This window comes from Parus major, chromosome 7 (assembly GCF_001522545.3).
Source record: "Parus major isolate Abel chromosome 7, Parus_major1.1, whole genome shotgun sequence".
NCBI lineage: Eukaryota > Metazoa > Chordata > Aves > Passeriformes > Paridae > Parus > Parus major.
Genome location: NC_031776.1, coordinates 16,892,069 through 16,918,439, shown reverse-complemented (window position 1 = coordinate 16,918,439; position 26,371 = coordinate 16,892,069). Strand labels below are relative to the sequence as shown.

Here is a 26,371-nt window from a genome sequence, read left to right as displayed (position 1 = left end):
GATTCTCACTGTACAATATACACAGCATGCATATTGTAGCACAGCTGAACTGAAATTTCACAAAGTGCACAAACACACAAATGCACCATGGAAATATATTGTATATCAAAAAGATGAGGCATATGAATGCCAAAATATGAAGTAGAACAAGGCAGAGGAAAAATAGTGAAAATCTTACACAGCCATAAGTATAAAAACCTGGGACATTTCTGGGACGCAGATCTGCAATTTCTGTAAGTTATTGAACAGAATTTGTCAGACAGAAAAACCTGAATATACAAAATATATTTGAAGCAGATGAGAAATGTAGAAAGAATTTCTGCAAGACAAAGAAACACACTCCTTAAGGCACACATGCTTCTCTCATTTTACTTTTCAAAAGCTTTTCCCCCATTTGTGAACTGTTGCCAAGTAACTTTTCCTTGGTACCTGAGCTGAAGCTGCTGAGGCTGGGAAGGTTTGGTTCTCGCTACCTCTGTTCATCCCAGCACAGCACAGGGAAGTGTATCAGACATTGGCTGTTAGTCAAGTGTGCTCTACCCTGAACGCTCCTGCCATAAATTCTGCACTACCTGGTTCAAGTGGGAACCTGACACTATGACATCTCGCAAATCAAGGAATTAATCTGAAAAAAAAAAAAAAAGATCAACTGCAGAGCAGAGATAATAAAAAAAATGCTTGAAAAATGGCTTAAAACAGGCTGGAAAACTTGAGGAAGTATTTTGGAAAAATTATAGAGCATGGGCTTATGCTTAAAGCCACATGAAACAGGCTATGCTTATGTTCTTTTTTAATTAATCAGGATCGTAAAGACCATGTTACTTAAAAGCCTGAAAAATTTTGTAATAAATTATTCTAGAAACATACTGGAAATTCGATGCCTCCAGTGTTAACTTATCTGAATTTTATTTCCTTCTATTTTTAAAGGAAAATAAACCATGAAGAATCCCATTTATTCCCATGACTAATGACTTAACAAACATCAAGTTCGGTCCAGTCACCTGTATTTTCACTTAAGCCAACAGCATAGGTGAATAAGCATCTGGCAGAGATTCTAGGTTACTCTATATGTTAAATTACTGTTTTACAACTAAACACCTGCTGGGAGAATTGAAACAAATAGGTGAAGCATTTTTCACTGAACACTCTCTTCAACATCATCTCATAGTGGTTCTCACCATGATTCTAATTGGCAAAATAAATCTGGTGGGTGAAAACAGAACCACCTCAAACCAAGCTAACATTTTTTTTCCCTTTGTTCAAGTCTCCAGAGCAGGAAAAAAAAAGCCTGTGCATTTTTGCTCCATGTTAAAATCCAGGGAAGGGCATTCTCACACAGACCTAAAATGGTTACACAAACACTATGCAAAAAGTGTTTGAGTTGCTTTCAACAGCACAGTAACATAAATGAGATCTCACGTGCTTTTGAAATACTCTAGGTTGATTTTCTCCTTTATGCTGCCTTTACACTTGTACAACTCAGTCTGATTCAGTGCATTTACACTAACAAGGTAGAACTAGCACCATATATCTGCCCACTGCATAAAAGTGTATTTGTATTATGCCCATAATAGAGAGTCAGAGGTGATTGTGTTCAATCCTCTCTCCTTCATATTAAGCATCGAATTTGTAATTTTTAATTTTGCCAAATTATATCCTACAACCTTCAGAACTATGCTAGGAGTGTGTTTGAGCCTGTTAACTTTGGAAACATTATCAGAGATATGTTGGAACTTAGAGATGAAAATTAAGATAATTAAAATATTTTTCCAGTATCTTTGGAAAGCATAATAAAATACATGGAGAAGAGCACTCAACTCAGTTCTGGCATCACTTACACGAAGTTTAATTAAATCTTCCAAAAACACCTCTCTTCCTTTGCCCTGAAGAAAGGTGACTTGCTACAGAGTTTTTTTCCATTAGCTTTCTGGTGAGCTACTACTGAAAGTCAGTGGCTAAATTCACTTACACAAACACACACCTTTTCTTTTTACCCCAACTTGAAGCTAAGGCAGCTACTCTTAAGTACCCTTCAAAATCACTAAGAACATGATTTTACCATTCTGTCCTTCAAAGTTACTCTCCAGAAGCAAAAAAAACCTGAAACACTGTGATCTGAAGTGGAGTTTCTCTCCTTTACTCTTATACAAGGATTAAAAGGATGATTTTTATGAGGCATTCTATAACTAGATACTGCACGTTAAAAAAAAAAAATAAATCAATACATTGATTTTTCCTCACTAACAAAGATAATTTACCAAACACTGTGTTTATTACAATTCATTCTGCTGTGTTTCTGCCTGGTGGAGGTATTTTTCAATTTTAAAATGGAAAAAAGGAAAAAAGCTTTCATCATTCCTGCTTACTGTCCTTTCTCACCTTTAACTGTTGACAAGTTTTGTCAATGAAAAAATTGTTAGCCATTCCCTCTCAAATTTGCCTTGCTAAACCCTTGTAATTCTATGCCAGCAGGAAGAATTACACTCTCTACATTTTCTTGAGTAAACAATGCAAATATCACCGGAAAGTACAAATATTCTCATCTAAAATATAAGATCATTACATAGAACTGTCAGCCTACTCTACAAATTCCCATCCGATCACTGGGATGTTAATTAGTGGGGAAGAAAACCTTGCAAAGGTTTTAGCACTTCTGACGTTGGAATCTCAGAGCACTCTACAGAATTAAGTAAATTCTGCCTCATAAGAGCCTTCCAAATTAAATTCTTAGCTGAAAGAAAAAAATCACATTTAGGGCAGAACCCCCACCCCTCCCTCACCCTGCCCCCAGAACCAAGGGCTATATTATGAATCTGCTCTTGCTTCTGGTAGAAATTATTTCCAAATTTAAATTAATTGGACTACTTCAGAAAATAGCTGGATACCACCGGAGGAAAAACTGTTCACAGTGCAACTGCAATGACAGCCAAAGTTTCATGCTATTTCCACAAAAAAGTCACTGAGAAACATACTGGGTAGCTTGGAATAAGAGCCAGCACTCTTTTTTTTCCCCAGTCAAAAAATGTTCTGCTAGAATCAGCCTAAAAGATAATGTAGTCCAGCCACTTTACAAAAACAGGTATTATGCAAGACACATTGTTTAGATTTCCAGTAATGTTTTCCCGATGTCTCCAGGTAGCCTGAGATATTGTCAAGTCGTTTCTAGAATCATATTTTTAAAATAATTCTCAGAATAAACTTTTTCTGGAAATTATACTAGCTTCCTTTTCTGTTCTCCCTCCCATCCTTTCACTTGTGTTTTTAAACTGCAAGCTTTTTAAAGCAGCAACTGCTTCTAAATATGATTGCATATTAACTCACAGAACCTTCCCCTTTGAAGTTTTCAGATGGTATTATAGAGCAAATAATCCTAGAGAGCTTTAGTTTATTTTTCTGCTCTAGTCAAACTTTCAGTTTCTTAATCATATTGAAAACAATCAGTCCTAGTCTCAGTTTTCATTAAAACAATATTCTAACCATGAAATATTACTGATTTCTTGCTGTATTTTAACATTATTGCAACTCCTCTCACAAGATACAGTCAAATGATACTTCAGGACTTGGTTTTATCTGACCCAAACATTAGGGAAAATGAAGAAAGGTTGTTCTTCTTCACTTTTATTTATTTATTTATTGTTAACAGGTGCTTTTGATTCACTAAAAGCTTTCCATCCTCTCTTCTTCTAATCATTTTCCTCATCTTTAGGCTTATTCTCACCTAGAACAGGCTCTTTCAACGTTCTTCCACTACTTCAATCAGAGTGATGGTGGTTCTGACTTGGAGTTACTCACCTTCTTGGGCTTGGATGACAGTTAATTTTGTGCTTTTACCCAGAATTTCACCACAGGCACCTCATTTTCTCAATTCATCTTCTGTGAATTCCTTTCTCCAGTGACCATCTCTAGCAGACTTTACCTCAAATGTGAATGTAAACAATGACCCCTGAAATAGTGAAAGCACAAAAGGGGGTGAGCACGTACAGTGGTGAAAAAACATTAATTCTGTTTCTTTTATGTCATCTTTAACACTTACAGCTGAAATGTAAAAGGTCTGGTTATCAACCACAGGCCACAGTTGGAAAGAAAACATCTTCCTCTGCAATGATAACCTGACACTTGCTTCAGGGTCAGAAAGAGATCCAAAGGTTGCATTTGTTTTAATATATCCTTCCAATATTTTCTTTTTCACTCCGAAATATGAGAAATACAAACAGGAAAATGTCTTTGCTTCCTAATGAAGTTTTTCTGGACACGTCACTTAAATTTTTTCATCAGAAAATACTATTGCATTTGTTTTAGTTTGTATTTTTTATTCTTTTGTGTGACCTTTTGCAAAAGCAGTTCTTTCTTTCTTGTCAAGTGCACTTGTGAAATTCTTTTCCTAATTTCTGACATTTTTAGACTGTCAAAATTCCTCTGGAATATACTTCTTTTTTGAAGATGGTGCAGATTTAATTTAGAATGAGTGAAAAAAAAAAAGGAGGAAGTAGCAAAAAGAGAGAAAAGTCAAGAAACTGAATGAAAATTTTGAAATCAGGACCATTTTCTAAAATAAAAATGTATACTAAAATTTCCATATGTGTTTTACTAGAAATTACTCATTTTAAAAGATGTATAAGATTTTCAGATTTTTACAGGGATGGAAATATTCTTCTGTCAGAAATGGCATTGTAGACCAACAGTTATAAGAAATTACAGGAATTCACTTCTAAACTGTCACATTTACTTTTTCAGTCTCTTTTTCCATATTTCCTTTTGCCCTCTCCTATGACTTCTTTTCATACACTCACTCCCTTCTTTTTAGAAATAACCTGTTTCTTGTCCCTGTAAGCTTTTAGTTAATGTCTTCCTGTAAACACATCTCCATACCTTGGCTCTATCACCTCTAATATTTCTTTCTTCACTTTGTTTTATTCCATCTTTTCTGTCTCTTCTGTTTATTCCCTAGTTCCCTCAACACCAATTCTTCACTCAATTCTCCTCTAACTGTGTTCTCAATAAAAAGTGCTGGTGTCTGTTCCTGTTGGGACTGGCTTTCTTTTCCTACCTGCAATCCACCTCCAAATACTTGTACATTGGGTAAGGAAGGGAAAGGGAAAAGAAGTCTTTCTGTGATGCTCCTCAGTGATGTCTGCCTGCTCTCTTTCAAATTTGAGCTTGCCTAAAGTGGTGAGCGAAGTGTGGAACTGCTCAGCACAAACACTGCCGCCAATCCTGGTGTCACGCTCTGGCTGCACGTGGGGTCCCAGCAGCACAAACTACTCACACAGTCACATTCTCCTGCTCCGAAATCAGCCTCCAAGAGCCATGAACCTAACTGGGATGATGTGAGCAGTGTTGTTTCCAGACAGAGATACTTCGCAGAGCTCTGTACTTCACCCATGTCCAAGTGAGAAGATCCACCTTCACTGCTTCTCAGATATGGTTTACTTGCAGCAAATCTGAGGTTATGCCAACTGATCAGCTAAAAAGTTAATTTCCAAGCCCAGGAATAGACTTTTATGAATTACTAAAGGGAACAAAATGAAGCCTTCCATTTCCATCTTCAGTATGAATGGGAAAGCAGAATAAAATAAGATGTGAGTCTTCCTTTTTCATGGTTTTCCTCCCTGTGGAGAATTTTCATTTTATATTTTATTTTAAGTGGTAAGAGAGTCAATCTTGATGTCAATGGTATCAGGGTGGTGCCATGGGACCCCTCTCAGTCAATGTCTCTAGGTACAGTACAAATAATAAGTAATAATCTCAGCAATATCCAAATTTCTAAGAGAATTTTTGGAAATAGTATCACGGAGATTAAATGCTACTTCTAATTTTTTAATCAGTTTCTCACAGACAGCAATGCACAGGTGCCTTGACCTTAAACTTAGGTAATTATTATAATTAAAGAGCTAATACTCCATTCACAAATGTCTGCTGCACTATCTCTATTGTCTAAACCCCATTATTGTGCATGTAGTTCCTCTTCTGCTCCCGGTTTCTTTGGAACTCTTCCAAGATTTACTCAGTTATTGTTTAAAGCCTTTCTCAGTATGTTAGTCTGTTGGTGTTTTGTGCTCTGCATCTGATGACTTATGGATCATTCCAGTTTTGGAGAGATATTTTCTATATCCATTCAAAAACATTATCCATCCCACATTCAGTAAATATGTTACTCCTCTAATCAATAATTTCTGCTAGTCACTCCAGGACACTCCACAAATAAATTGATCCTTGCTTTATTATGCTGAGTAAATTAGACAAATGAATGTTTTGTAAAACTTGCAGCCTTTTGTGTTCCCTTGGGTCACTGTCTGTCTCACTCCTTGTATTTTTTATTTCCTTTTTCAGTGAGCATTGCCCATATGCCTCAGTTGTATTTACTGAATTATTTGGTCTAATTCTGTCACCAGAATGAAATCTATGCAAATAAAAACTTTCTCATAGTGCCTGTCAAACCATATTCTTTCCCAACCACAAATTTCTGGCCAAATTATTTTTAAGTAGTTTTAGCTGTGCGATGGAAAGGAGGTACATACACTGAAGAGAAATATTTAATTTTAATTTCAGACATTTTAAAGAAAATGAATGTATTGATTAAAAGAAAGCAGTTCCTCTCTCCTGCTTTACCCTACAGCCCATCTTGAATAGAAAAAAAAGTTGGTTCAATTATATTTTTTTTGCCTGAGGGGTTTTGAACCATATCTCCTGGAAAACTATTTAACTACCATGTCACAGAATTTTCATATTCTAGGATAAAGACTCTCTCAGTCTCTCCTGCTGGTGCTATTCCACTTGGTTTAATACACCCAAATATTCTGAGGCACAGTGAAAATTACTCAGTAACATGAAGTTTCTGGTACTCCTGTTGAAAATGGGGCCTCAGGGTTCAAGTCTTTGCTTCAATAAATATGTAAGTATTTTTAAACAAAGCAGAATTTTAACAGGAAAAAATGAAGGAATTTAAACCAAAGTGTGACACACTACAAATCTCCAAGACATTCTCCTGGATAGTGACAACTCGTGAGGAGGAGAGAGTATGGAGCCCAGGCCTTTGACAGATGAAGCACAAGACAAAAAATGGAGATTCACTGATTTTGTGAAGCTAGTGTGGACAACTGTTTTGCTCATTAAACACAGCTACTATATTATTCAGCTACTATATGGTGATCTTGCTGATAGTTCTGGCACAATAGAAGATGTACTTTAGTTTAAAAAAACTGACAGAAATGCTAATCAAACCCTATACTTAATTTTTGGTAAACATAACAATAGTAAAATGTATGTCCTTACAAAAGAAGCTTGGGGAAAGGAAGGAAGAATTTCTGCCCAACTATGTCCTCAGAGGTTAGAATTTGGGAGTTTTCATTATCGTGGAAAATAGTTACCAGTGTGCTGGTGGCAGGCAGGACAAGAAGTAAACAGGAAAGGGGTTGTATATAAATATACTACCACCAAATAATGTTTTTGAAAAAATAAGTATTACTGGTCAACAAATGTGTTGTTGTTCCATACAACAGGTGAAAGATAGATACCTACTTTGGATATGTAACCTGAAGTTCCATTTCCTGTGAAGTATAGATCTTATTATATTATCACATAATGATATTTCTATATAACCCATACATAAACAATTTGAAAAATGACATTTTGTATAATTTTTAGGGGAAGGAGAAAACATGCAGGGGTCTGCTTTTGCTTCACAGAGGCTTAAGTACTTGCTTCAGTCAGACCTGTCACAATGTACCTAATTTAAAACAAAAATCCAGTTATTAAAGACATTTATAAATCTTGCCAAGGAACGCTCAAATTACATGTACTACTCCATGGGAGAACTAGTGTAAGCAACATCAAGTTTATCTGTTAAAATTTTTACTGTCATGTTCCTGAGCCTTCCTCCTGCAAAACATGAGCCCCTTTTTTCAAAAGAAATCCTGGATATTTTCTGAAATTATGTGTTCTTTTATTCATAAAGTGTTCATTAATTAAAGCAAGGCAATATTGTAAGCAGAGATGCATCTGTTACTCCTAGGAGTCTCCAGGACAAATTCTGTTTTGGTGACGTCTGTTTTACTATTGTCCTAACGGAGCAAATGGCTAAAGACCGAGTTCTTTCTGATGTACACATGTTATATATGCAATTAGTTCTTGCTATAGTAAAGAATCACTGTCAGCAGAGATTATTTTAATGGATGTACAGTATTACTTTAAACTAAGTCTTCACCATCTGTTCATCTTAATTACAAATGCAAAACCAACATATCTTACATTAGCATCAGAAAATGGGGAAATATCAGTGACTGAAATGTCCATATATACTCTTTGTGCAATACTGCATGCATCTGTGCCATTTTTCGTCTCCTCTTCCAAGAAACACAAATTGGGAAGAGGGGGAGGAAAGAAGGGGCTAGAATTATTCCTCACAGATAATTTTCTGGCATGGATGAATATTTTTCTGGCAAACAAGGATTCATTATGAAACATTTCAATATATTATGCTTTAGAATGATTTCCAAAAGTATGTACTTGCACTTGTACCTCATTCTAGCTCTTTCTAGCTGCCAGATTATCAGGGAAAATGAAAGAAACAGCCAACACATGCTAATGCCATCTAATAAATCACAAAAATGGAGGTAAAAGAATATGCAAGGAATATTCTGAATTATACCAAACTAAGACATAATAAGGAAGTAAAATTTAAAAATACAGCTCTAGATTTCTGACATGATTTTATTTTGTATAGACAAGATAGAATTATAGAAAACAATAAAATATGTGAGAGTACAGCCTGCCTATAATCTGCTGCAGTTTGGTAGCTGGTTAGTAGATATTTGGTCCCCAACTCTGCATAACTATGGAAGCAGAATGACAACAGACTCAGTTAAGTTTGCTGACTTGAAAGTACTTTGCCATCCCCTTGTTGACTCAGTTTATCTGGAAGTCTGTTGCACTTCATGGCACAGAAACATACATCCTGACAAGATTATGGTCTGGACTGAAGGAAAACTCAGGGGAAAATTATAAGCTAGTATCTTGCAAGATGCTAATATGTGCCAGAAAACTAATTAAAAAATAATTTAAAAAAACTCAACAAAACACCCTGGCAAAGATTCCATCACCCTCAAATTTTCTATCTAGTTCTCATGAAATGTGACAGTCAACTTTTAACATCTTACAACCAAGATGTGTCCAAATCCAAAACTCTGATTTGGCATGTCTGTCCTGAAATAATCCATGGACAGAAATATACAAGAAACGTAAGTGATGATATTATTCTCTACTTTACACATAAGAAAATATGCAAGAGAAATCTAATTCCAAACTGGAGAGACCACGTTAGAAGACAATATTTATTTTTTTTTTGAGTCTTATTACTAAATGATAAGCACTTCAAAGAGATGGTTATCATTGTGTCAATAAGTAGGATAATGAAACTCAGACAGAGGTATAGGATGCAGGACTAGTTGATCTATAAACTCTGTATCAGTTGCAATTGTTTAAAACTACAGTGTAAAGAGAAAAAAATCATGGAATTCTCTAATAAATATATTAGTGGAAATGGGTTTGGATCATATTTCCAAATAAATTTTTATTTTAAAAGTTGTCAAGAAAACAGCATAAATCATTAATGCTGGTAATTTGTACTAGGGAAATGTGTATGGCTTTACATTACACCATCTTACATAACAATACCAAATATGAAAATCAAAACTGCTCTGTAATAAACAGCATTTTTACTGATTGCACATGATTATGTTAAGCAGCTTCTTCTAACAGTGTCACAGAGGTGATTTAATAGCTCCTATAACTAATCTTCCCAGATGACCTCTCCCCTCTGCTGATGAAGCCTATTCAAAACCTACTGCCCTTTGCTCATTTTACCATCTTTTATTTCCGAACTGTTTTGATCATAAATACTTCTGGCAAAATTCTTCCTTCCTATGAACAAATTTTCTTTGGACATCTCAGCTCACCTATGTGAGTGATGTAAAAGGAAACATGTCTTTACCATTGTTCTCGTCATTACTGTTATTTCCCTGAAGCAACCACATCAATAAGTATAAGAAATCATTCATCAGGTATGTGACATCTGTACAAGTACTGCAGTTTCCAGCCTCTTTCTACCAGCACCGATCAAATAGTGGCTCTTAGAAGGAAATTCACACAGTTCCTTTTTAACAAACAAATGAAAAGAAAACCCATCTCCTAGAAATACCAAACCAGAAAAGAATGTCTTAAAACATTACCACCAAATTCAAATCACATAGAGAAAACCTCTTATGTAAAACAGAATATGTATGCAGTCAGAACACACAGAATGCTGCGAACCACTGTCAACTTAAAAAACCAAAGCAAACCCTGGAAGGAGTTAAGGAGCAAGTCATATCGTTATAGGTGGAAGAGGATGACATTCCAAGTTATTATCAAGGTCAAGAAGGGGGAAGAGGAGCGGCGCGGGGCGATCCCGGCGGAGGCAGAGTCCCTAGGGGGCACTGCGCAATTAATATTGGCGGAGGCGGCCACGGCCACAAAGACGGGGCTGCTGCCCAAAAACGTGAACAAGCGTTTTGTTCTGACAGCAGCTTCCTGATGACACTATGAACCCCCACTATTTGTCCTTATAGAATAACGAACTGCTTTCCTTCGTAAATATTTCCTTCTAGGATTGTTTAATATTCCAGTGAAATGCGGGAGTTGCAGAATGTATGGACAACAACCAGACAGAATGAAAGAACAGCAATAAAATACTTCTCTTTGGGTGGAGGGGACAGGTAGAAAGAAGATCAAATAAGTGTTAAAGTCGTCTTGATTATAAAGGTAAAGTAAACCACAAGTCTTTATATACACATTATATATAATTATTTGGTGCATAATAAAAAAAAGGAGCTACTATTGAATTTATAAAACAAATTAAATCCTCGATACAATGAGATTATTCTGATTCAGCTTCAGTATTGAGCAATTTTTCATACAATAGGGTAAACAAGTCAAATTTGTGGGTTTTTTTCTACATGAAAATGCAACACTTACAGTGTCTGCCTTACAAAACCAGCAAATACAGAAGCACCTTTATTCTTGAGTTTTAAACTCAGAGCTAGTGATCAGAGCAGGCTCGAAGAATGCTGAGAGTGTAGCTGCACTATGCAGGACTGCCAGCCAATAAAGCCGTGATTTCAGTTTGAATTATGTAGGTGCCAGGACGTGGCCATCTTGGAAGTGAGCACTTTAACTGGGTGCCTCTATACTGTGTGTATATCTGCAAGTGGGGATGAAACCACATTTTTTACCTTGAAGATGTAGGTATGGGAGTTCCATCTATCCATATCAAATAGCACGATACGAAAGGCAAAAATACAGACCTTTCATATGAAATTCCCTATTGCTTTTCCTGATCCCAAGTTAGAGCTGATAATTAACATTGATGATTTTTTGTTTACACTAAACCCCTGTTTTAGAAACAGAAGGCAAGTAAGGAAATGAGTGCTGTTGGACAAGATTTTATATTTCCTCTGCCACTTGTTTGTTCTCCTTGAGGACTTACACCCTTCTCTAATAGTTTTAGCCACAATCTTCCAATTCAGTCCTCTAAACATGAGGTTCCACACGAAATGCTATCCTGCCATGAAGGTTGCTGTATAAAAGCCACTTCTGGAAATGTCACATAAACCATCAGCTTTGCATTACCTTGTATTTAGAGCAGGTTTAAAGCAGGCTGGAAAATTCAGACTTACAAATTTATGAGAAACACTTGAAAAATAATTTTACTTATTAGCAAAAGTTACACAGTTTCAAGCTTTCCCAAAGAAGGGGCAGAGGAATTAGTTTTGAGATAATCAAAATATTTTGAAAATTTCAAAATAATACCATGCCAAGAAGTTGAGTTGGTACCAGCTTTAGAGCAAGGAGTCCAGTATGCTTGGAAGCTTAGCTTATGTCTTTTAACAATTCTTCAAAACCAACACAAGATATTTTGGTTGCCATCAGCCTGGGGTTTTGAGCCAAAATTTGCTTCATTGTTACCTATCAAAGTAGTTGTAAGAGGTTCAATAAAGACACCATGAGTCTACCTGCTTCTAAAATTAAAGTAAAAAATAGACAAATATACCAGTATCAGTCTTCAATAAACATAGTCTCACAGCACAGGCTGAAGGCAATCACCCACCAGACACATGGCAGCAAACTCTGTAATTACAAGATTTTGCTGATGAGAAAAGCAGAAAATCTTTTCTCTGGTGATTTTACTTCTGATATTCGGGACTCCATTTTATAGTATTCTTTCATCATTGACTACATTTTATTGTGCACTGCAAATATAAAATACTCATTTTATTTGTATAACTCTAGGCATACTCCTAGTAAAAGAACTATCTTTGAAGCCTTTCTATTAATGTAAAAATAATAACTTAGACATTAATACAACTATAGTTTTGCTGAACATGTATTTTGAGAAATATTGTAATATTTTTACTTTGTCAGTCAAAATGGGGTAAATGTCACATTATTTCCTATTAATTTCCAATAGATTAAATAATGCTAGTTTCTTCTTACTACACCATACTTGGAGGCAATTTCTCTGTAATGCAGGATCCAAGGATTTGAAGAATTTGATTTTGATGAACATGATGAGTTAATTAGAAGCAATATTCCCTGTCACCTCAGACAAAAAGCTAGTCACAAGTAACCTTGAAACACTATCTATTTCATGAAACTGTGTAAACAAGGAGCCGACAACTTTTACAGGGCAATTGGTAAGATTATATGTTTCTTTCCTAAATTACAGATAAACTGTGATAGTAGGAACGCAGTAGGAGCTGGGAACAGGCATTTAGGTTTCACCTAGCCACTTGTCTGGTACCTATCACCTGTCTGTGAGGTGGTGGCATCCCAGCTTGTGCTGAGTCTCACAGAGCTAAGAACTGGGATCTGCTTCCTCTCACAGTGTTTCTCTCACACCACAGCCTTCACCCCCTGCCTGGGCTGCCCCTCATTTGTCATGGATCCCTGCACTCTGTTAGGAACGGGTGTAATAGGTTGTTGAATGATGGTCTGAATTTGGGATAGGTGCCCAAAAAACATAAACATGGAAGTTAAATTAGCATTCCTTACAAAGGCTGAGAAAAATAAAAAAGAAAAGAGCAGATGAGAAAGTATGCCACATGTGGTGACCAGCCTTCTTCATTTGCCTTCTGACATTGATTACTGATGGAATGTTCTCACAAGAACAGCCTATGTATGAAACCAGACAATTCACAGAGCAGTATTCCAAGGTCAAAATTTGAAGGCTCTGCAATGATGGAGAGAAGAATCATAGAATCACTAAGGTTGGAAAAGACCTCTAAGACCACCAAGTCCAACCACTAATATAGAAAGAAACCCCACAATCTGCTGCTCAACTTTAATCCCGCTGCTGGCACGCAATCTGACTTGGGTCATTTCTTGTGAAAAGCAAACACTCTCTCCTTGCTGGCATTTGGGAGTCACCAATGCTTTGTGATCTGTTGCAATGTAACATCACAGCAATCCAAAATCCATACCCTGACCTTCTCCTTGAAGTCTGGAGACTTGATAAAATTCCACTGAGCTGTGAAAGACTGCCAGTATAGGCTCTGCTTGATACTACTTCAAACTCTAATTAAGAAAGTATTGCCACAAGAAGTCTCAAGAATTCAGCTGATAATTATAAAAATAGGACTAAGAGTATTTATTTTGGCATGATAGCAGGCATTCTTAAGATATGTGAACTTTCAAAAGCAATGGACTAGAATATAGTAGTAAAATCTCCATAAACTGATCCAAGCTGATCCAACTTATCCTGAACTTCTGTGATTCCCAGAGCATCCAGGGGGAACAAAATGAAGATTTTTGACTGAGTCCTGCTTTGCATTTTGTGTTAATTCACCTTCTCTAAATATAGTTTTTCTTAAGAAAACAAATTTGCTTTATTTCCATTCTCACTCAGTAATAATATTTTATCTCTGTTGATTCAAAGCTGGAAATTTTCACTAGCCAGTTGCAAAACAAATTGAGAGGTTGAAAGGTCACAGAGACGTTAAGTTCATCCAGGTTTCTGAACAACCCCAAATCCCACAAGGCCGTGTTAAAAAAACTAAAACCAAAACCCAACAAACAAACATTTGTAGCTATAAAAAAACCCATTTCCCTTATGTGAGTTACTGGAATTCCTAGTTGAATAAAATATCAAGTTCTAGCTGTGCGTGAGGAGGTTCTCTTCTTTTGACAGAGAGGCAGCACAACAAACTTTTCAGCTATCTTAGACTGCATGACATCTGGCTCCAGGCTCAGTGCAGTTTCTACATGCACTGCTTCCTGTCACAGTAATTAAGTGCATTTTTCTTGATTAACAGAAATCCAAACAAGATAAAGAGCTAATTTGCTTTCTGCTTTGGGTCCCAGTGGATGAAGCCTGTATGTATTTCTTGGAGGTTCTTCATCATTTAGCACTGAGATAAATCCAATGACACTCCTGAGAATACTATAAACGGGTAATTTTTGGATGCACCAAAATTTTTGTAATAAGACAGTTTGCTTAAATTTATACTAAAGTCATTTTAGGCTTGAGGAGATGAAAGGAAGGAGCCAATGTGAACAGAAATATTTTCTTATTTTACCTTGCTCTGAAATGGGAGAGGTGCAAATTTTGAGTGTGAGAGCGTGCCGGCAATTCAAAGCTGATACCGATTTAGATTTGTATGACAAACAGAGGGTGAAGCAACAAGTACAAAACAAATCTAACCAAGGCCATTTTACTATTAAAACTATGTGGAATGCAATATGTGAGCCCCCAGCAAAAGCAATGAGTATTTTGTCCTGAGAAATGGACATGGAAATCCTTGGTTGTATGAACAATCCTAAATTAAATGACATAATGACTATCTGACAAATTTTGTAGGAAAAAAAATTAATAAATCATTAAAATAATTACACTGAACTGGTGCAGAATTTAGCATCTCAGCACAAAAATAAAGTCTGTATTGGGATGGAAAGTCAAACCACTTTATTGAGTGCTTGTCAGATTTAGAAACATGGAACGTATGCCATAGAAATTCTTCCAAAAGAAGTTTTAGTAAATTTCCTTTTAAACCACATTCTCTCTACCCAACTACTCTTTTAATTTTTTTTCAAAACCCTCTGAGTCATAAGTGCATCATACTAACTGCTCCTATACGAGATGACGCCTTGGAATACATTAAGCAGGTGACAGCTGATGCACCACACCACTATCCCCCTTTGCAAAATATGGGGCTAATTTAACAGCATTAAATAAATCTCTTTTCTAAAGCTCTGTGTATGTTTCTAACATGCAGAGCTTTTTTGTTGTTGTGTTTTGGGATTTTTAGTATCCTTCATTTCCTATCCACATAAAATGGAGAAGGTTCAAAGCTTCTGTAAGATTGAAATAAGGAGTTTTGACATACCTGGGTGGCTCAGTCTGCCTCAGGGCTCTTCAGTACATTTGACATGACCAGTAGCAGGCCAGTGGGTCATGATGAGAAGGAGCCAACAATTCACAGTGAGTGAAGGCTTCTTGGAAGCATTACAAGCAAAAATGGTCACAGCTCATATTAAAACTGTGATAAATGCCTGGGGTACTCAGCATATATCCCTAAACGTGGAAGGTTATTTTTAATACTCTTGCAGGTCACCTTTAAATGAATTTGCACATCAGTGATTAACTGCTAGAGCACATGTTGTGTGTATCAGAAGTAAGGAAACTTACATGTGCTGTGAGGCAGCCTTAGACAACACGATTCATTGCAGCATGAAGTTCACTGGAGTGCTCTCATGATTCTGTTAAAATTCTGGTCAGCTCCTCCCAATCAGATACTGGGAAGTAACGAGGTTCTCCAACACCATGGGCAAAGTGGCAGTAAATTAGTGGCTTATGGATAAATATGTGCTCATCAACACCCTGGTGCTAACAATATAGAGATATAAACAAGTATTCACCCAGCATATTAACCCTTTATCACAATTGTCTTTTTTGTGTGTGTGCACATATGAAGTCTAGATAGTATTTTCATTTATTTTCTGTCAGACTCCAGCAGCATGCCATTTCTAGAAGTTCTGGCTGCTAGATATCTTGGACTGGGTCTTCTCTCTGTAGACAGATGAATAGGCTATCAAATGCAACACAGATTTTGTTGATAGATTTTCATTTCAGCTCCTTTTCTGGAGGAAAACAAGTTCACCCCAATATTATGGGATTATTTTTCCCAGACACTTTATGCTATTGTTTTACTCTGCTCTCCTTGGAGTACACTCTGCATCTCCGTATTTTCCATTGATCATAAATATTCTCCTAGTCTTTAACATGGCATGCAACCATAAGGTGGTAGCATCTGAACAGAAAAAAAGATAAACAATCTCATTACAAAGAAGAAACTTCAATAAGTATGCTTCTTCAAGTAAAACAGAAGACAGAATTCTGGTGAATTCTAGACTCTAGTGATTTTGTTTTTATTCTCTTTTCTATTATATTGGAATTATGTTCATTCAGACCAAGAACATAGTAAAAAACCACTCTATAATAAACAATTTATCTGCAAAATCATAGTTTCAGTATAATAACATCCCTTTCATCTTCCTAATACTTATAGTGTAATATTTCATGAAACAGGGCATATACCTGTCAGATACCTGTCTTACCTCATGCTGAGAATCATACCTCCAAGTACCTTCTGTAGAATGGATGAAAATTTTGTAAAATGTTCAGTATCTTTTTCCTCCATACATTTAACTAAGGAAATACAGCGTGATTTCATGGAGTCATAAAAGGACCAAGGAAATAAGAAGCTATATATCACTGGGGAGGGGAAAGTGCTCCCCGCACATTTAATTCAGACACCTTTTTTCCTTATAGATGATACTGTCAATCCCTCATTAGAAACAAATATTTCAGTCAGTGATACGCATTCTTGGGTCACCAAAAGATGATTATTTGCTTTCCACAGCACCTATGTTTAATGGACAATTAATGTCCTGTTGTAAAAGGAGTTATATAATTAGGTTGTTTGTTTGCCTTGGAAACAGACAATCCTTCCCATTACCCCTTGTTTCTATGACTTTCATCTTTGTTATAATCCCATTTTATTTACCTCTGGTACACCTTATTTTCTTTAGAATAGCCTGACTTTATCCTCCTTCAGTCCCAGCTTGTTTGAAAATTTTTTTTTCTGGATTGTCTCTTTTGCTCCGTATTATTCCTAACTTCACTGCCAGTATAGATTATCCTGACACACTGAATACCAAAGGACTACACCAGCATTATGAAAAGCACATCAAACTTGAGGCTAAGACACTTGCCATTGTTTCTGATGGGTTGTTCACCTCAACCTGTTAGTATACCCTTCATTATCTCTTTGATACTCCAATTCTCCATTCTGTCACTGGCTGTTATCAGTCAACAAATGTTGGCATTGTTAAAGGCAGTGAAAATGTTCCTCTTCACATCAGGAGTTCATCCAGAGTGCCAGTTCCTGCATAGTTTCCTGAAGAATGTTGCATTCATTTTTAGGAATTGGCAGATTAGGGTCTCTATGCTGCAAAGTGCTAATACAAATGCATTACTGGGGCTTCTTACAGCAGAGAATCACTCTGACACTTAAGACTAAATTCAACAAATATGTTAATAAGTATTTGGTGTGTAGATGGCTCATTCAACCATACTTCCCCTACTGTCTTCATATTTATGTACAAGTTGATTCAATATGATCTATGTTTTTATGTCTAGCAGATTATTGGGAAATTTTATTTGGAAATTTTCCATTATTGGGGTATTTCTTGTTAAAATGCTCCTTTTTGCAGTGACTTGTTGACCCAGATGTAGTATGAGAGTCAAGAAACTGCTCTCCTCCTTGCTTCTAAACAGATGTTAAATAAGCAGCCCTCAGGAACCATGGGTAAAATTCCTACCTCAATCCAAAGGTTAATATTTCCAAATGCATTGAAAAAAGGAAACTGTCTTTAAATCCTAGAGATAACATACAAAGATCAGAAACTATTGAAGAATATGCTTTTTTACTATGCTTTTTTAACATTGATTTCCCTCACCAGCGCTCTCTCAGGCTTCCCAAATTGCTGCTGTCTCCCACGCACCTGCTGATGGTCTCACACTACTGCTCACTTGTTGCCAGCTCAATCCATAGTACTAAAAATGTTCTCACTCATATAGAAAGTGACAGCTGAATTTGTTAAAAGCTAACCCAGATAGGAAGGCTAAACAAAAAGAAAGCTAGCTTGGGAAAAACATAAATTAATGATTGGTTCACCGAGTTGCCAAATCTTGCAGTATTTTTTCAATATTTTTTTTTAGGAAAAGTATGTTCAGAATTGTTAGATATTCTTTGCCTTCCCTTATTTTTTATCTCCATCCCCACTTTCTGCCTGCATGCAGAAGGCAGAACAGGAACTGTGATAAGAGTGCTTTTTCAAGAAAAATCCTGCCAAACTTTGTGGGCACGAGGCAGCAGAAGGAAATGGAAGGACCATTCATATTTGAAAAGACAACCACTATAGTAACATTTGAATGTGGACTTGAGAAGGATGAGGAAGGAAGCCATCATCTTCAATGGGAGTCACTTGGACTCCCCAGCACTCTGCATGCTCTTCCTTCCCTGCAGTCTGCTCTGCACCTAAATTACCTTCTGGTAATTTACAAAACTGGGAGGAGGAGAGGACATCTCAGGGGTCCTAAGGTTGTGCTTAAATTTGTTGGCTAACCAAACACACATATAAACAAAAAAAAAAAAAAAAAAAAAAAAAAAAAAAAAAAAAAAAAAAAAACAAAAGAAAGAAAAGAAAAAAAAGAAAAGAAGGAAGCAGCTGGCAGTTTTATCCCAGATCCCCAGTTTTGTCCTTTGCTATGTCGGACAACAGGTGAGGTGTTAGATGCCTCCTTCCTAGATGATAGCAGAGTGCAGCGATACCATGTAAGCTTTACATCTGAGCTGCCTTGAGTAAGAAAACAATCTGGTTTTGTGGGAGCCAGATCTCTGCAGATGTATTTACCTGGCTTTTTCAAGTGTGCAGGGGCCACAAATCTGTCACATTTAGGCATTTGTTTCTGGTACTTGAATCAGCTTGTTCAAGGTTTGCACCACAGGGCACAGTAGTTTGCTGTATACACAGGCTTAGAACAAACACATTTGAGAGAACTACTATTTGCAGGAACTGCTCACATTCAATTTCAAAGCAGTCTGGAACACAAACCTGTTTTCTAATCACGTGGCATCTTGTCATGAGTGCCAAAATTTTGAGCTTCCAAAAAAATTTTATTGTAACTTGTCAGTATTTCGCCCTCCATATCACTGCAAAGTCATCAATCATATTCCTACTCTTGACTGGGCTGGAGGCTTTACTCTAACATTGTGAAAATTTAGTCTTGCCCTCTCATTCCTACTGCTCTTCCCTCCAAGGAGAAGTGCCTTGGAACAGCACAAAAACCAAGATATATGAGTTCTACTAGTAGATCTAGCAAATGTATTTAATAAATAGTAGACTTCCAGCTAGAAGCTTTATACAACAGAAACCTAGGAATAAGATCATGGCTGTTTTGCAATGCATTTCAATTTAAAAAATAATAATTATAGACAACAGCAAGTTTTCCAGGCATTTCAGAACAATTTGGAATTATCTGAATCCTGTGCAATTGTATATGAAACACGGTCAAATTTATTCTCTTGGTACCTTTACCCATCATAGTTTGTAAGGAAGTTTTCAGGCTTTTAGGAGAGTTGTTCCATGAGATTTTATAAGCACTTCTATCCGGATAATTAAAAGAATCTAGATATCTTATGGCTAAGGTCCTCATTGACTGAGAATGCTGCATTCTCTTTCTAGTGGCCAGTGGACTACCATGAGAAAACGGTAGGACAGAAATCAGGGGCTCAGGCATAGCAGTTACTCTGAGTATTGACATAGCCTATACATGTATATTTGGGGAGCTCTCCACTGAGTTAGACTAGCAGTGTTAAAAAAACAGGTCTTACATAAATCACACAAGAATTTAAAATGTTTTTCAAAGTGGAAGAGGAATTTATAAATACAAGAACTACATAGAAAGACCTGTATTACCTGGAATATACATATCAAATCTCTAAAATTAAAAAATTAGTTGAATCTAGTCACTGTGGATAGAAAGTTCTGGGTAATTTTCTGATGCAGGCAGATTGCATCTTATATGAGTGAGATGATAGATTTCACTACCCTGTAACTGCAGCCCCTGTGTTGCAAAAGTATATTTATGGTCCTGCTGTCTCCATGGTGGTTAGAGCTTCCATCTCTGGGGAGCAGTCAGTAAACAGAGAAAATTCCCTGAGATTAAAAAAATAGTGTGTGTATAGGAAAGGATAATTATTTCTTTTAAAATATACCCACAAAGATATTTTAATAACATTGAAACCCAGAAATTGAAAGCACAAGTCGAAAAGGTTTTCACAGCCAAAGCACACAGCGTTAAATATCTTATTCACTGCCTGTCTCACTCGATGGAGATCATAATTACTATCAAGTTAGTATGAAGCCTGCCAAATGTGCCTGACTTCAGGGCAGCATGCTCCTTTGCAGCCATTTTCTTTCCAGAATGACTAATAATCTGTGTGTGATTAATCTAATTGGGATAGTTCAGGGTATGAAGGTTGTTTATAAAAAAATAAAAATATGTTAGATAGCACCTTAGTGGAGTATCAAGCAAAAAAGAGCTATAGAGTTGTTAAATTTCTTAAGGAGAGCGACATATTGATTCCCCATCTTGGATCGATTCTACTATAATTCTATTATGAACAGCTTTATGGTGTTTTTAACCATCACCTAAAAACAAGAGAACTCAAAATAATTACCTGAGGGTGTTTTTTCCCCTTGGTGTGGTTCAGATAGGACTGGGCAAAACACAGAATACCTCATTTTCAGTGCTCATTCCTGTTTGACAGAAAAAAAAATACCTGTAAATCAGAAAGCTTAAAAACACAGCTAAACAGAAATTTCTAAGACTCATACACTTTCTTAGAAATTACACTTTGGATCAGTCAGCATTTTCAAGTAAAATCATATCATAGAACATTTATAATTAACCTAATTACAATATATACTAATCCAGGCTGTATCACAACAGTGATTCTTAACAGTTAGAACAAGCAGTATGAGAATCTATTTGAGATGTGTTTCTCAATTCTATCTATTACAAAAAAATACTGTTGACAAGCTCAAACACAATAGAAGGAACACATCAGAAACTGGAAAGATGGTTTCAATAAATGAATAAATGCTCTAACTCTTTTTTTAAAAAAAAAGATCTATGTATTTCCACATACTAAATGATACTGAAACTACAAAAATAAAGGTTTCTGCTTAGGAAAGAACTCAATGTATAGCAAAAAACCATGTTAAACATATTTCCAAGTGATCAGTGAAATATAAGCATAAAAGGAGAATAATAGTACAAAATGGTAGCCAGGCACAAGCTCTGCTATTGGAGATAAAGGGCCTCTTTCCTTTTTAGTTAATCAGGTCTCTTAATTTCAGCTGAAATTAGCAGGTGAAAAGAAGTTAACCTGAGCTTCTTGTTCAAGGTGATGAATGAAGGTTGAAACACCAGCTGAACCTGCTCACATAAACACTGTCCTCCCAGCCAAGGCACCACTTGTCTCAACTCTCACAGCCAACACTGAATCTCATTTTTAGGAACTACCTTATAGGCAAATAGTGCAAGCCACAAATTATAAAGTGTCATGGTATTACTTTAGTCTTAAGACCATAATCTCATTTTGACACTTGTTCTCAAAAAACCCATGATTTAATTTAGCAAGATATGTTACATCCATCTGGATGTGCAAAGTTTGCATCTGTAATTACCTGTGATCACACACACACATGAGCAGCCATACTGGGCCAGAGAAAGGATGCAATCAGTCTAGGAGGTAGTCAGCAGCAGCCACCAGATTAGAGTAAAACCATCACAAGAACATATGATATTTTCCCCCATAATACTCTCGTAATTTCTGAATATTTTCAGCTAGGGAGATTTTCTGAGTGGGTTGTGCTTTACCTTATGCTACACATAAGGTAGCACTGTTCCAGTTATAAACTCTGGTCTGCCCTTGAGTGCATGAAAACCTGTGCTCATTAAAGCCTTTGGAAAGGAATTGCAGAAGTCCTTTATCCACTGCATGAAGTTCTTCTTGTTTTAAACTTTTCTCTCCCATTCCTTTCACAGCTCTTGCACTGTATGAGACAGCACTGAGTCTGCCCATACCTTCTTGCTAGCAATTGTGGTTTTGTAGATCTCTAATACAGCTGCTCACATTGCTTCCTTTCAATGCTATCAGGTCTCCCAGCTTCTGCACAGAAGCTGTTGGTTAAGTCATCTTTGCTGCCCTTCTCTGGACTTTATCCAATTCTAAAACATCACTTTTGCAATGACATGTCTAGAACTGCGCCAGTTTTCAATGTCCTGCTGCAGCATGGCTTTATACAGTGGGAAAATTATATTTTCTGTTTGTTCTCTGTTCTCTAATAACTTCTAATTTGATTCTTCTTTTTTTTTAACTACAGCCAAACACCGAGATGATCTTTTCATTGAACTATTTATCATAACCCCCACATCTCACTCTTCAGTGGTAATCATCAGTTCAGAGCCCATCATCTTCTGTATGAAAAAGGCTTTTTTCCCCGGTCTACATATACTTTACATTTATCTACTCTGAATTTCATCTGGGTAATTTTATTACCCAATCACTTTGCCAATTTTTCACAACTGATCCTCATCATTACTACCTGGAAGAAGTTCTCATTGTCACCAACCCAAACTTCTTGTGCACTTTTAAATAGCATGGATCTCCCTTTTGGTACTGTTAACCCTTCCTCAGACCCATGCTGATGTCCCCACCCTCTCCTTAAAAAAAAAAAAAAAAATTAGAGAAAATTCTGATCCCCGAAACTGGCTAGCCCAAATCACCTTTCAAACATCTAACAGCACTTTTTCCTTTGCTGATTAGTCATGCCAGGCTCTTTTTACCCTTTCTGAAATCTTTCCCAAAGGATGAGGCATGCTCTGCTACTGTGTCCCTACTTCAGAGGTCCTACTGCCTGGAAGAATTTAATTCTTTTAGTGGCCCATTTTAGCTTCTTTTTAGTGGGCTTCCCTGTTTTCAGAGAGTTGTTCTTTTTGAAGTTAAGCATACTTGTGGTAGATTTTTTGGCCTTTGTTGCTCCTGTGGGGGGACTGAATTGAAGTACATTACGGTCGCTGTCACAGAGCAGTGGTTCCATTGTGAGATTCCAAACCAGATCCTGCACATCACTCGGGACACAAACAAGCTGTCACTCAGTGAGGTCTGGTTGTTTGGGGAGCTGATCTCAAGCCCCCTGTCTGCTTTGCTGCTCCGTCAGCTCTGTCACAGGTGCATGGCTCTCTTGGAGGATTTGCACGTGGGTCTGTCAGAAATGGGATTAAAGGAACTGAATTGCTGTTTCCTTTAATAGTCTACACATTTAATAAATGTAGCACAGACACAAGCTTTCAGAAAAGTGTTGAGGTAATTGTTACATGCACATCCTAACAGACATATTTTGCCAATCTTTGGAATTCAAACCCTAACCACCTTAAAAATCAGGAGGAAACTCCTGACCTGAGCACAGGTATGGGCAGTGGCAACCAAAATTTGGCACAAGGCAAGAAAAAAATGCTATGCAACTGCCACAAACAGCTCATTTGAGCTGGCAGAAAAAGCACAGCCAACACATCTTCCCCAAAACTTTGAAACAAATAATTCATTAATTTTAATAAAAAATGCAGTTAATTCTTAAAAAAAGCCCCCAAAACCCAAAACAAACCCTCAGGCAGAGTTTTGCTCCAGTCTCTTCATCTTTCGCAAAAGATGGAACTCTGAAGTTCACCAGATGCTTCGATCTCTCTCTGTTCTGTGTGTGGCTGGTTTCCAGGCCCTGCCAAGAACAGTAGCACCATAAATCCCTAAGACACAAAGGAAAACAATCCTGCTGGTGTGCAAAGGTTTGGACACAACTGTATACTCTCTCACTGCACTCCTTAGAGAGTCAAAGGACTTTTGAGGACACCTAGAGTGTCTTACACATTATTATTGTTGTACAATACAGCACTTATTTGCTTATATGGGCTTCCATTGCCATGTCTTGTCAATGGGTCTAACTGAAAGTCTCCCTACGTACTCTGTCCCCTCAGCACTTTTTATCTGGTGCTTATAACTGTTTAATTCCTTATTTGCTCTGTGCAAGATAGAGCACCATCTGTCTGCTGTGCATTACACTAACACAGCCTTAGGATGTTCATTCTCCTTAAATTGTGTTACTGTGAGCAAAAACATTTTGTTAAAATATGGCATTTGGTGTACCTACCCAAAGATGCTGATTTACTGAAAAACTTCCAGCAGTGGGATTCATGCATGTGACACACTGACAATTGCGGATTTCTTTTAACATCAGTTTCTGTCTGTCATACCTATGCAGTTACAAAATAACAAAGGGATAATAAAGTGCAATTGTATATTCACAGTTTGAGATTTCTATTGACAGATCTTCACACTGAATGCTTCTACAAGAAAGTGTGATTAAATAGCTCTCTGTTAAAAGAGCTGGAAATCTCTCCTTTGTTACAACTCTCTTACACACCATTGCTAGCATTTGGAATATTTTAGGAGATGTGTCAAAGTTGACAGGTCCAAATTTGGCCTCCTCTCACCAAATAGTATTTGTAGTTTTGGATATCTTCCATGCAGGAAAAAATTCCAGCAGTCACCTCCAAGGCAAGGGCTAGGCCCTCTGTCTAACTGCAGGTCAGCCAATAAACCAGCAACAATCTCCTCTTCTGTCCCACAAAATGTGGGTTTATGTTCTACACTATCCCTCCTTTTCTGGCCTATGTATTAAGCTGATACTGAGCTGAAAAATCACTCTGCTTGCTCATTCACCTGCGGGATAGATGTTTTTATTAGTTCAGCTTGTCGCCTCTAACTTTCTACAGCACCCTTGAAAGCTCTATTTTATTACCACTGCATGGGTGCTCTACTTACAACTTGCAGAGTAATCTTCTGGCTTCTCTTCTGTTGCATATCTTGGTGCATGGGATTAACACTGACAGGTAGTTAACTTTTTTGATTGTTGTTTTCTAGCCTGCAAATTAGCTCAATAAAATTTTCACAATATATGATAAAGCCAGGTGGTTCTCTTTGTCTGAAGGAATCCTGAATGTTTACAAGTGAAAGAAAAGGAAAAGGAAAAGGAAAGGAAAAAGAGAAAATATATAGGATAGATATTTGATACATAAATAATTAAATTATGTCTGTTCGATTTTGTTTCAATGGGAATCCAAAAAGATTCCAGGAATGAACATTTGTGTTGGCAGAAAGTTACTGAGAGATATTAATTTTTTTACTGCAATAGTGTAGGACTGCAAATCTGGTTGTTGGATTGTAATTGACAATAGAAAAAATATAATTTTAGGTCAGAAAAATCTGTAAATCCCATACCTATTTTAGGAAGAAAAAAAAAAAAAGAAGAGAATGTGAACTCATAGAGTTGGAATGCTTGTCTTTTCCTCCTCACATTAACAATCCAGAAGAAATACAAAAAAGATTCACTTCAAATCATATGTCTAATGTAGGCCAGTAGATTATAATCTCTCCTCGTCTAGATTTATTAGATAGCTGTAGGCAGAATACTAACATTTGGATCCAAGCATTCCAGGATTTACTCTAAACTCCTAGCCCATCTTATGCACTTTTCCTGCAGACACATGCATATTTTAAAGTGAAATAAGTGCAAAGGACAAAAGACATCTTCCTTGATCCATCTCCTACCTCCCCCATCCTTTTGGAAGTTTAACAGGGTACATACAATGATGATTTGGAGTCCCTGGATATACTATGCTTCAAAGCCTTTCAAGGAAAAAGGCAACAAATCCAGAAGCACACCTTGGCAGACTATTTGGCTTATAGGGAAAAAAGAACAGCAACATCTCTTTTTGCCCTTTCATTCAGCCAGCTCCAAAATATTTACCATAAGCAAAATTAAAGCAAAAAATAACAACAAAATCCTATACTGCGGGTAAGCAAATAGAGCATGTTTCCCTCTAAAACAGACTAGAAGTACATTGCTTGATTTGACAACAGACAGTTATAGAAAATCAGGAACAATATCTGAAAATGTATTTCCTATCCTGAGGCTCTGCATCCATTGCTTGCTTCTTTTGCTCATCAAGCAGTAGTTTTGTATCTTGGCTGCACTAGTTATTACCTAGAACTTCTTTGAACCTTTCAACACATCAGGGAGGCTTTCTAAAGCAAAGCTTTAAGTAGAATTTATATATTAAAAAGAATATTTTTCCCAAACTGCAGGAAGA

General features: G+C 36.8%; 1 long non-coding RNA gene across 1 annotated transcript in view; it reads right to left on the bottom strand.

The window, feature by feature from the left end:
- The window catches only part of LOC107207294, a 40,869-nt gene extending 16,413 nt beyond the window's left edge, over positions 1-24,456 (bottom strand). The window contains exons 1-5 of the long non-coding RNA XR_004498388.1: positions 24,370-24,456; positions 23,830-23,940; positions 23,178-23,430; positions 20,838-20,916; positions 3,793-3,943 (exon numbers count right to left, since the gene is read on the bottom strand). This is a non-coding gene — a long non-coding RNA (uncharacterized LOC107207294). The remainder of the gene's footprint in view (positions 1-3,792; positions 3,944-20,837; positions 20,917-23,177; positions 23,431-23,829; positions 23,941-24,369) is intronic.
- Between the last annotated feature and the right edge of the window lie 1,915 nt (positions 24,457-26,371).